This window comes from Mastomys coucha, unplaced genomic scaffold, assembly GCF_008632895.1.
Source record: "Mastomys coucha isolate ucsf_1 unplaced genomic scaffold, UCSF_Mcou_1 pScaffold15, whole genome shotgun sequence".
In the NCBI taxonomy this organism is placed as follows: domain Eukaryota; kingdom Metazoa; phylum Chordata; class Mammalia; order Rodentia; family Muridae; genus Mastomys; species Mastomys coucha.
This window is the reverse complement of record NW_022196897.1, coordinates 94924260-94933820: the sequence shown is the minus strand read 5'-3', so window position 1 is coordinate 94933820 and position 9561 is coordinate 94924260.

Sequence of the window (9561 nt, the reverse complement as noted above, 5' to 3'; positions counted from 1 at the left end):
TAGATTCTGGATGGTTTTGATCATTTCCTTACCTGTTTGATTGTGTTTTCCAGTAGTTCTTTAAGGGATTTTTGTGTTTCCTCTTGAAGGGCTTCTAGATGTTTACCTGTGTTCTCCTGTATTTCTTTGAAGGTAGTATTTATGTCTTTCTTAAAGTCCTGTATCATCATCATGATAAGTGATTTTAGATCTGAATCTTGTTTTTCCAGTGTGATGGTGTGTCCAGGACTTGCTATGGTAGGAGTATTGGGTTCTGATGATGCCAAGTAAACTTGGTTTGTGTTGCTTATATTCTTATGCTTGCCCTGTACCATCTGGTTATCTCTAGTGCTAACTGCCCTTGCTAAATCTGACTGGAGTCTGTACTTCCTGTGATCCTGGTTGTGTCAGAACTCCTCAGAGTCAAGCTGTCTCTGTGATCCTGTGATTCTGTGATCCTGTGACTCTGGGCTTGTTAGAACGCCTGGGAGTGGAGCTTCCTCTGGGTGTTTTGGGAATGACTGCAAAGTTTTCATGAAAGGTCTGCTCAGGGCACTGGCCAGCCCAGACAGACTGGAAGCAACCCGAGCCACTGGGCTGGTGGAGTTCCTGTGTGCCTGGGTCCTGCTGGTTCCAGTTACTCCAGGTGTTGGGACAGATGTTGTGTCCTCCTTACCTCTGATCCTGGGTGTGTTAGAGTGCCTGGGAGTGGAACTTCCTCTGGGTGTTATGGGACTGGCTGCAGAGTTTGTGCCCAAGGTCTGCTCAGGGCACCAGCCCAGACAGACTGGAAACATCTTTTTTTATTTTTCAAGTAAACTTTAGTACTAGCATCTATATCCCTAAATCAAAAAGCTTAAAAGATCTACTTGGTATATTTATGGGATCTTTTTTTAACCTTCTCCTACCGTGAAGTGATGTCTTTTGGGGGCTATGTTTTTCTTTTGAACAATGATTTTCTTTTCATTTGTTCAAGGCTTTTTGAATTCCTCAAAAGGATTTTAAACTTTCATCATACAAGTAGCATGTATTTCTTCAAATGTCTTTCTAGACATCTCTTCTTTTGTTACTATTATAAATGGTGAGTTTTATGCTGCACTTGGAATTTTGCCTTCTCATATAATTTGTGGTTTGTGGGGAAATTGTGGTAAACTCTTCTCAACTTTGAACATTCTCTTTACTCTAAAGATTATGTGTCTCAGAAAGGTAAATGCCAATTGTACCAGAACTCCTGAAAATGTGAGGGATGTAGGAGAAAGATAAGCCCTTTGCCTTTAAAACGGGGCAGGAGGCTAGTTTTAGATTCATTCTGTGTTTTATAGAAGCACTCCTAGAATATCAGAACTGGGTGACTTCTGATGAATCAAGTGATTAAATCCTTTCATGTGAATATAAGAAAGTAGATCATAAGAGAGAGAAAAAATGACCTGCAAAGGTTAGGGACAGTATGGATTCTGGTTCATTCTGGGATGTGTTTGAGGCTTGATGTAACTGGATTTCCTTGCCATTCACGTTAAACAACACTCCTCTTTTCTGATCATAATTTCTTCATACTTTTTGGAGGGTTGGTAAAAGTGGTCTTTATTCAATATTTATTTTGCATTTTTCATGTTATGGTTGCTGTCATGCCATCTCCATGTGCAATGTCTTTTTAAAACTTTCTTGTTATAACTGTGTGTTCTAATCTGCTGCTAATCTGCCTTCCTATTCCAGCAGGAAAAATTTCTTTTTCAGATCCAGAATGATGTTGAGCTCCTGAAATCTAAGCTTGACTGTTTGGATGTGGTTCACATATCTTCATTAACTAGGAAGTAACTGTAGTTTACCAGAAAGATAGCTTAGTGAAGACTGGCATGACCACAGCTTTTCCATATAATCTTGAAGAAGAAAACACTATTTCAGGAGTCAAAAGGCCTTGCTTTAAAATTAGCTCTGATGGCTGTGAATTTCATGAGCTACCCACACCCTCAAGTCTGTTTCTTCCTATACCCAATGGAGCAGTTGTATTAATTTAGACAATGTGAAAATGTTGGCCAGGAGTCTTGGTGAACACATAAAGTCACAGCATTTGAGAGGTGGACATTGCAGGGTCTGGAATTTAAGATCACATCAGTCATATTTGCTTAGCAACATAGCAAATTTGAGGCCACCATGAGTTATGTGACAACCTGTCTCAACAAGTGGTAATATTGTCATTGTAACTCAAAGATAACCGACTACTTTCTATTTCTTATGATTAAGCCTAATAGTACTTGTGCAACTGTGAAGAGTAGAGATTTTAACTACTCTTAATTTTTCAAAAAGATTAAAAGTTGAACGTTTGGACAACTTGTACAGCAGGCTGAGTCAAAACCCCAAAATGTGCCCTTGTTCTAGGCCACAGAGTCTGTAAAGGCTAATTTTTAGGGCAAAGGGGATTTGTCCACTAAGGGATTTTTTTCTGGATTGTTAGGCTATTATTGGGACACACAAGAAGATTGACATCAGAGGAGATGGTGATACAACTGATGATGCAACTCCAAGTGATGACCAGAAAGGACCATAGACAAAGGGATACATAGGCCCTAGACATTTGAAAACATTGAAGAAATAAGTGTTCTTCTAGAGCCTTGAGAAAGACCACTGTGTGGTATATTGATGTTATCTCCTTCCATCTCATTTTAGAACCTTATCATTATAAGAATATGTGTTCTGCTAAATTCCCATATGTGTGGTAACAGCAGAGGTAACCAACATAGCCTGTGACATAGAGATTTTACAAAGTAAATAACTAATAGAAACTTACTAATAAAGATACAACATACTTCTCACAATAGCACTAGCCACAATGGAAAAACTGTGATTATCTTGTCTATCTCTTGATGACAATTAGTCAATAGATTTTAATGAGATATTATTTAATAATCAAAAACATATGAACAAGGATGGCCTAAGAAAATCTGGATAAAATGTAACATATGCTCTTTTACTTAACAAACTTGTAGAAAACTTGAAAATATAATTCAACCAATTTTATATTTTCATTTGAAAATAATTTACCAATCTGCTGCCCAATCAGCAATGAGCTTTTTAGTGTATATTTTCCACAAATAAAGGCATTCTCTGATATATAACATGATGATCAAAAAATCAGAAAATGACACTGATATCTAACCACCACGAAATACTAAAGTCCTGTTGAAGTTTGTTGATTTTCTTCAAAACATCATCCAGGGCAAAGGATCTATTTCAGAATTGCACAGGGCACTAACTTGTCATGACTCATTATCTTCCTTATCAGAATAATTCTTCAATATTTATTTGACTTTTTGTGACTTTTAGGCTTTTGAAGGTTACTATAGAATATTTCACAGAATGTTAGCCAATATGATTCTTGCCTTATTGTTTATTATGTTTAGATTCAGGTTATTTATCTTTGGTAAGAATCTTCCAGAAGCAGGGCTATATCTTTTTATCGAATCATATCAAGCACATGATTTGCCCCAGAGCTGATGAAGTTCACTTTGAGCTCTTGATTAAAATGGTGTCTGGCAGCCTTTCTCTCTGTGAAGTTATCCCTTTTTCCTTTGGCAATTTAATTTTGAGTAAAAATAGCAAATTTGGAGACTATAAATAGTATGATATCATTTTGAAGTTAAACATGCCTAAATTTAAGGAATACTTATTACAAATGAATACAGAGTAATAGAGGCTTCTAAGAACTAAGGGTTGGATAAGATCATTAGGCTCGTAAAGGATTTGGAGATGATACTTGGATGAAATAAAGTATTCCAAAACACCTAATGTCTGTGTTGGTGGCTGAGCTTACAAGCATACTGCTTTAAAAAAAACTAAGCAAGATAAAAAAGAAAAATAAGATCATAATTGGATCAATGATGAGAGTAAAGCAAGAACTATAAATTATGATTAGTTCAATTCTACATGCCTGAGATCCAAACTTTAAAAACTTAAATCTTGAAAAGTAGCGAGATAGTGAAAAGCAGAATAGAAGGGCTTTAGAAATCGACCAAGCAACCAAGGTTGGAGAGCCCAACCTTGCTCCTGGGAAAGGAGTGGCTGTTCCGTTTTGCTCCCTGGGCCAGTACTAAATGGTTTGATGCCACTAGACTGTACAGACAGAGCAAAGCTATGAAAGCTCATTTTCACAGCAAAATATAGGGAAATCACATCCTTCCTGGAGAAATTTTGCATCCCTGGAACATTTGTATTTTTCCAAATTCATTTCCAGGGCTGGGTAGTAGCTCAGGGAGGGAGAACATGCCTTCCACCTGTGCAAGCCCCTGGCTTCACTGCTCTTCAATATTAAACAAAAACAAACAAAACCCAGAAAGTTCCCAAGCCTCTACCTGTTCTAGTCCCAGTTCTGGCATGCATATGTTTGGCATAGTTGACACAAACAGGCCACTACTGAATAAGTTTTAATCCTGATTGCATCTATAATTGCTGACAATTATAGACAATTATAGCAAGACAAATTATTTCCTTTCTTTGGGCCTCAAGGTATCCACCTGGGATTACCCATCGTCCTCTTTGCCCCAGAGACTTCAGTTTACTAGGTCAGGGTAGAGTCTAGCAGCTGTATTTAGAAAGAGCTGTTCAGTAGGTATCATTTTACTGTTGCCTTTCCATTACATCTCCACTGTTTACACTAGTGTCTTAATGCTTTTGTTTCTCTATCTCCTATTGTGTTAAGGGTACCCATTGAGTTGAGGAGTTTTCTATAGAAAATAACCTACCCCAGAGAGATGGGCAGTTTCTTTTCTGTCATATTATTCTTAGCTGCACTCTATTTGATTAGGGGTTGACACATAACCTAAAATAGTTTAATTTGGTATTCTCTTAATACTTCAAAGCTGGATAAAGAGCTTCCAGAATCATTACAGCCATTTCATGAAGCTCAAAATAATATTTCTTCACTACTCTCCTGTGAGCCAGAAAACTTTCATAATGAAGTTGATGCATGGAAAGGAAGAGATGGGTAAAGAGTGCATCTGAGCTTTTGGCTGCTTTTCTTGGTTCTCTCCACTATGGACAACCGACATCCTCTCATCTTTGGATAGATGAGATGAGGAGATAATAAAATCTTCATTATCTTGCCTAAAATGCTTAAAACGGAGATAGTTTACATAGGCCATTCTCTATCTTGTCCACTCTTTAGCTCAGCTTCCATCCTGAAGTGGGAATGAGAGACCAAATCTTTTGGGTTTAGACTTTGTCATAGAGAACCCGACCTAAGGTTGAACTCGAGTTAACTAAGAGGGCCATACCTAACACGAGTTTCCAGGTTACCCCCGAACAAATCTGCATCTCCAGGTTACAAGCCTGCCGCTGAAACTTCACTTCCTAACAACCACCAATCAGGAAAAAAACAGAAATTAAGTTTATGGTTTGGCCCCAGCCAATTATGTTAAAGGTCATAATGACACCCCCAGTCAGGTGTATATCAGGCTAGACACCCTCTTCTTGCCTCTATAAATGCTTTTCTGAAACTGGGCCCAGAGGTCCACCTTCCTGCTCTGTCAGGGTTGGCAGGAGCCCCAGCTTGAGCTTGAATAAAGAGACCCTAATGTGGATTGCATCACAATTGGCTCCTCGGTGTTCTTTTGGGGGTTCATGAATGTTTCCTGGCTCAACAGGAAAGTTATATTTGGGCTTATAGATGATAGACTTAAGAGGAGTATGTACAAACCATCAACTGATTGGAGGTGGGGAAGTCAGCAGGGTATAAAAAATAAGCTAAAGTTCCTGGCTTGTCAGAGACAGACAGATACTTATTAACCCTTCATGTTAGACAAATATACTTGAATATGTGTGGTGAAACTTCTAAGGGGACCACAATCAAGAAGAATTAAAATGAGCATCTTTCAAATAAGTAGAGTAAAATAAAGTAGGCAGAGGGACTTTTATAACTTTTGATGCTGTAGATCTCCCTGGTAGAAAATCAAAACAAGCAGGTGCAAGGAGTTTAGCTCAGTGAAAAGAACAATGATGTGGACCCAATGACAAGATATTATTTGTTAAATATTTTAAAAAGACTACTTCTGTCCTACCTAGACACATAGATAAATAAGGAAATAATGGGATACCTAGTGTGATCTAAAATAAGATAAGTGTGTTCCATAGGAAACTGGGGTGTGGACATATGCTGTTGCTATGGTTTTAGAAGCTGTGGCTTAAGTGTTTTTGACTCTAGACCTCACCTTCTAGAAATATCTAACCAGAAAATAATTACATGTGTCTAAAATAATTAATCATAATATATCATGAATACATCATGAAAACTTGACTATCCCGACTTTAAGTGTTGTCTTGTAATGTTCACATCATGGAAGCCTATTGATTAAGATGCAAAACTACTTAGTAGTTGCAGAAGGAATGATAGTCACAGAAGTTTAAATAGTAACAAAGATATGAAACAATATAAATTGAGATTTTATTGACAAATTCATAGTTCTTTAGCTAAGAAACAATGGAAGGATCCATATCATATTGTTAAGTATATATTTTTCTGTTTCTACAATAGCCTTTGTTATGACAGTACCTTTTTCTATGATGACCTAAAGGTAACTCAAGCTTTGATATTCAAATTCCATTTGAGCCATATAACAGCTCATTAAGTTCAACAGGAAAATTATGACCATTATCCACTTTTACTCATGAGAAGATGCACAGCATTAGCAAGAGGCAAAACTGGCATTTTACTTGAAATGTCTCTCAAAGACAGTACTCTTTCCACTACCTCATGCTAGAATAGCACAGTAATTGTGCTTAAATGCTCAAAAACAGGTTAAACAATTCAGATATCAATATGATGTTGCATAGCACATTAAGTGTGGGTCTATAGACACAATAAATAAATACGATAAGCAAGTCTAGAAGGAAAAAGCCCAACTTGGTGGTCCATGCCTATAGTAACATTTTAGAGGCAGGGGAATATCACATGAAATAACCTCAAGAATTTACAAGTGACATTACATGAAATTAAAAATCTGAACTATAAAGGAAACAATAACCAGATGAAAAGACAACCCACATAATAGGGAATATCACTGTAAACACACATAAGACATGAGATTAATATCTGGAATATATAAAGAACATTACAAATTAAATAGCAGCACATTATCCAATGGACATAATAAATGTACTAATGAACTGGATAGATGATTCTCAAAAGAAGAAATACAAGTGCCAAGCAGTACTTGCAAAAGCTTAACAAACAAGAAACAAAATGTACAAAGGAACTTAAGACTCCATCTTTCCTTAGTCTGAATGGCTATTATCAAGAAAAAAGAAAAGAAAATTCATTATTGTGAAGGTATGCAGAAAAATGATCACTTTGGTGAGAATGTAAATTCGTACACCCACTGTGGAGGTAAGTACAGAGGCTCCTCAAAAAACTGAACATACAACTCCATTGTTGGGTATACAACTGGATTCTAAGTCAATATACCACAGAGACACCAGCACATTCAAGTTTTTAGTAATGCTGTTCACACTGGTTGGATCTAGCCTAGATATCTATCAATGGATGAATGAATTTTAAAAGATGTGATCTAGCTGGTCAAAATGTGGGGAACAATTATTGTGAGGTACCCAGCCCTCGTTGATATACTTTCAAACATATCTCAGGGAGCATCAAAAAGGAAAGACTAGAAAAGACAAAGAACCAGAAAATCTGCTATGAGATTGTGTTTCCCAGAAAATTTCACCCACAGATCCTCAATAATATGGCTACCTAAACAATACCTTAAAAATAACATGGCATGCTAACATGGATGAATGAAATCTCATGGGGCCACACTCCCAAACAAAACAAACTACAGGCAATCAAGACGTTCTTAAAGCAGGAGATATAGATAGCCTTCCCCAGGGATGGGCCCATTAACTGGTTATTCAGTATCAAGTGATCAACCCTGAAATTATGTCCATAACACTAAATGGACCAAGCAGATTGTATTTATATATTTATGCATATATATGTAACAATAACAGTTAAAGAAAAGGAGGCCACAAATTTTACAGGAAGTATAGGACGGGCTGGAAGAGGGAAGTGGAAATGATGTAATTGTGTTTAGATTTTAAAAAATAATTTTTTTTAGAAAACATGGTTCATATATATTGTGGAATTTTATATAGCTAGTAAAAAGTTGAGATGGTGACATTGGCAGGAAAATGTATGCAACTGGAAATCATTATATTATATGAAATAAGCCAGACTCAAACTTTCCCTCTCCTCTCTCCTCTCTCTCTCCTCTCTCTCTCCCTCTGTGTGTGTATGGGGGAGGGGGCAGTCAGGCATGCATGTGTGCATGTTTATATCTCTTTCTGTCTAGGTCATAAAACTAATGACAGAATCATGATATGGGAGGAAGAAATCTTTAGCAAGGAGAAATACAGAGGGTAATAAAATACATAATAAAATAGTAAACATTGTGACTAACTTGGGAAAGAAATAGAATCAGCTGGAAGTTGGGTGTTGAGCTATGGAGAAAATGAGGAGAATGGGAGCAAATAGGCATCGAGTATGAATATATGAATACGGATGTCATGATGAAACACACTACTGAACTGAAACTAGATAGCAATAACAAAAATATAAATTTATGTTGGTAGAAATGTAAAGTAACGGTATAAATGGTAAAGGAGAGGTGACCAGTATTTTCCAGTTTATACTCAACTAAGAATTTTTCTAAGATTTTCAGCTTTAAAATTGAGAAAAAAAAATACGGACCAAATCAAGACAGGCTGTTCAAAGTAAATACAGCCTGATACAAAGTTGAAATGAAAGAGTTTAAGCAGAGTTCAAAAAGTCAGAGAGTCAGCAAGAATGTGAAGAGCAGAACAGGAATATGGACAGAGCCCATGCCCTTCTGTTGTTTTTGATTGGTGCATGGTGTACGTACACATTGATAGACTACAGTATGATAATCCAATATGTGAATACAGTGTGTAATGAATCTTATATGTGAGGATGCAAAGGTTCATGTTTGTATATCATTCCAAGAAGGATGGAGCAATATTTCATACCTGAGCTTCAGGCTTCATTGACAGCAAAAATCACAACAGCAGAATATAAAAACAAAAATGTTCCGATATCTGGATTTTCAACTTAACTCTACAGCCATGTGTCCTAAGACAAATTCTCCAACATCTGATGTTTAAAATGAGATTCATCATTATCCCACTTTAACTGTGGTTACTAATGTAATCATCACTAAGCTAAGAACAATGTGGCCCCAGTAGTGTCTCTCAGCATTTGTATTTTACTGTGTAAGAATCAGTCTTTCCATGTTCACAACGATCTAATTTCCAGTGTTCACCCTAGGTATTCTGATCCTGCTTGAAGTTGACAATCATCTCCCCATCCTGCCATAGCCTCTGCTAGAATCTTTCTTTGAATTTAATTCCTTTAAACATCCTTTTCATGAAAACACCACTTCATCTCTCTCCCACAAGGAAAAAAAAAAAAAAAAAACCTGCCACCTCCAGGGATCCATTTTGCATTATTACCAAAGACCTTGTCGCATCAACATTTCTCAACCTAGAGGCATTCTAAGGTTTTCTAGTGATTCTCTCTAG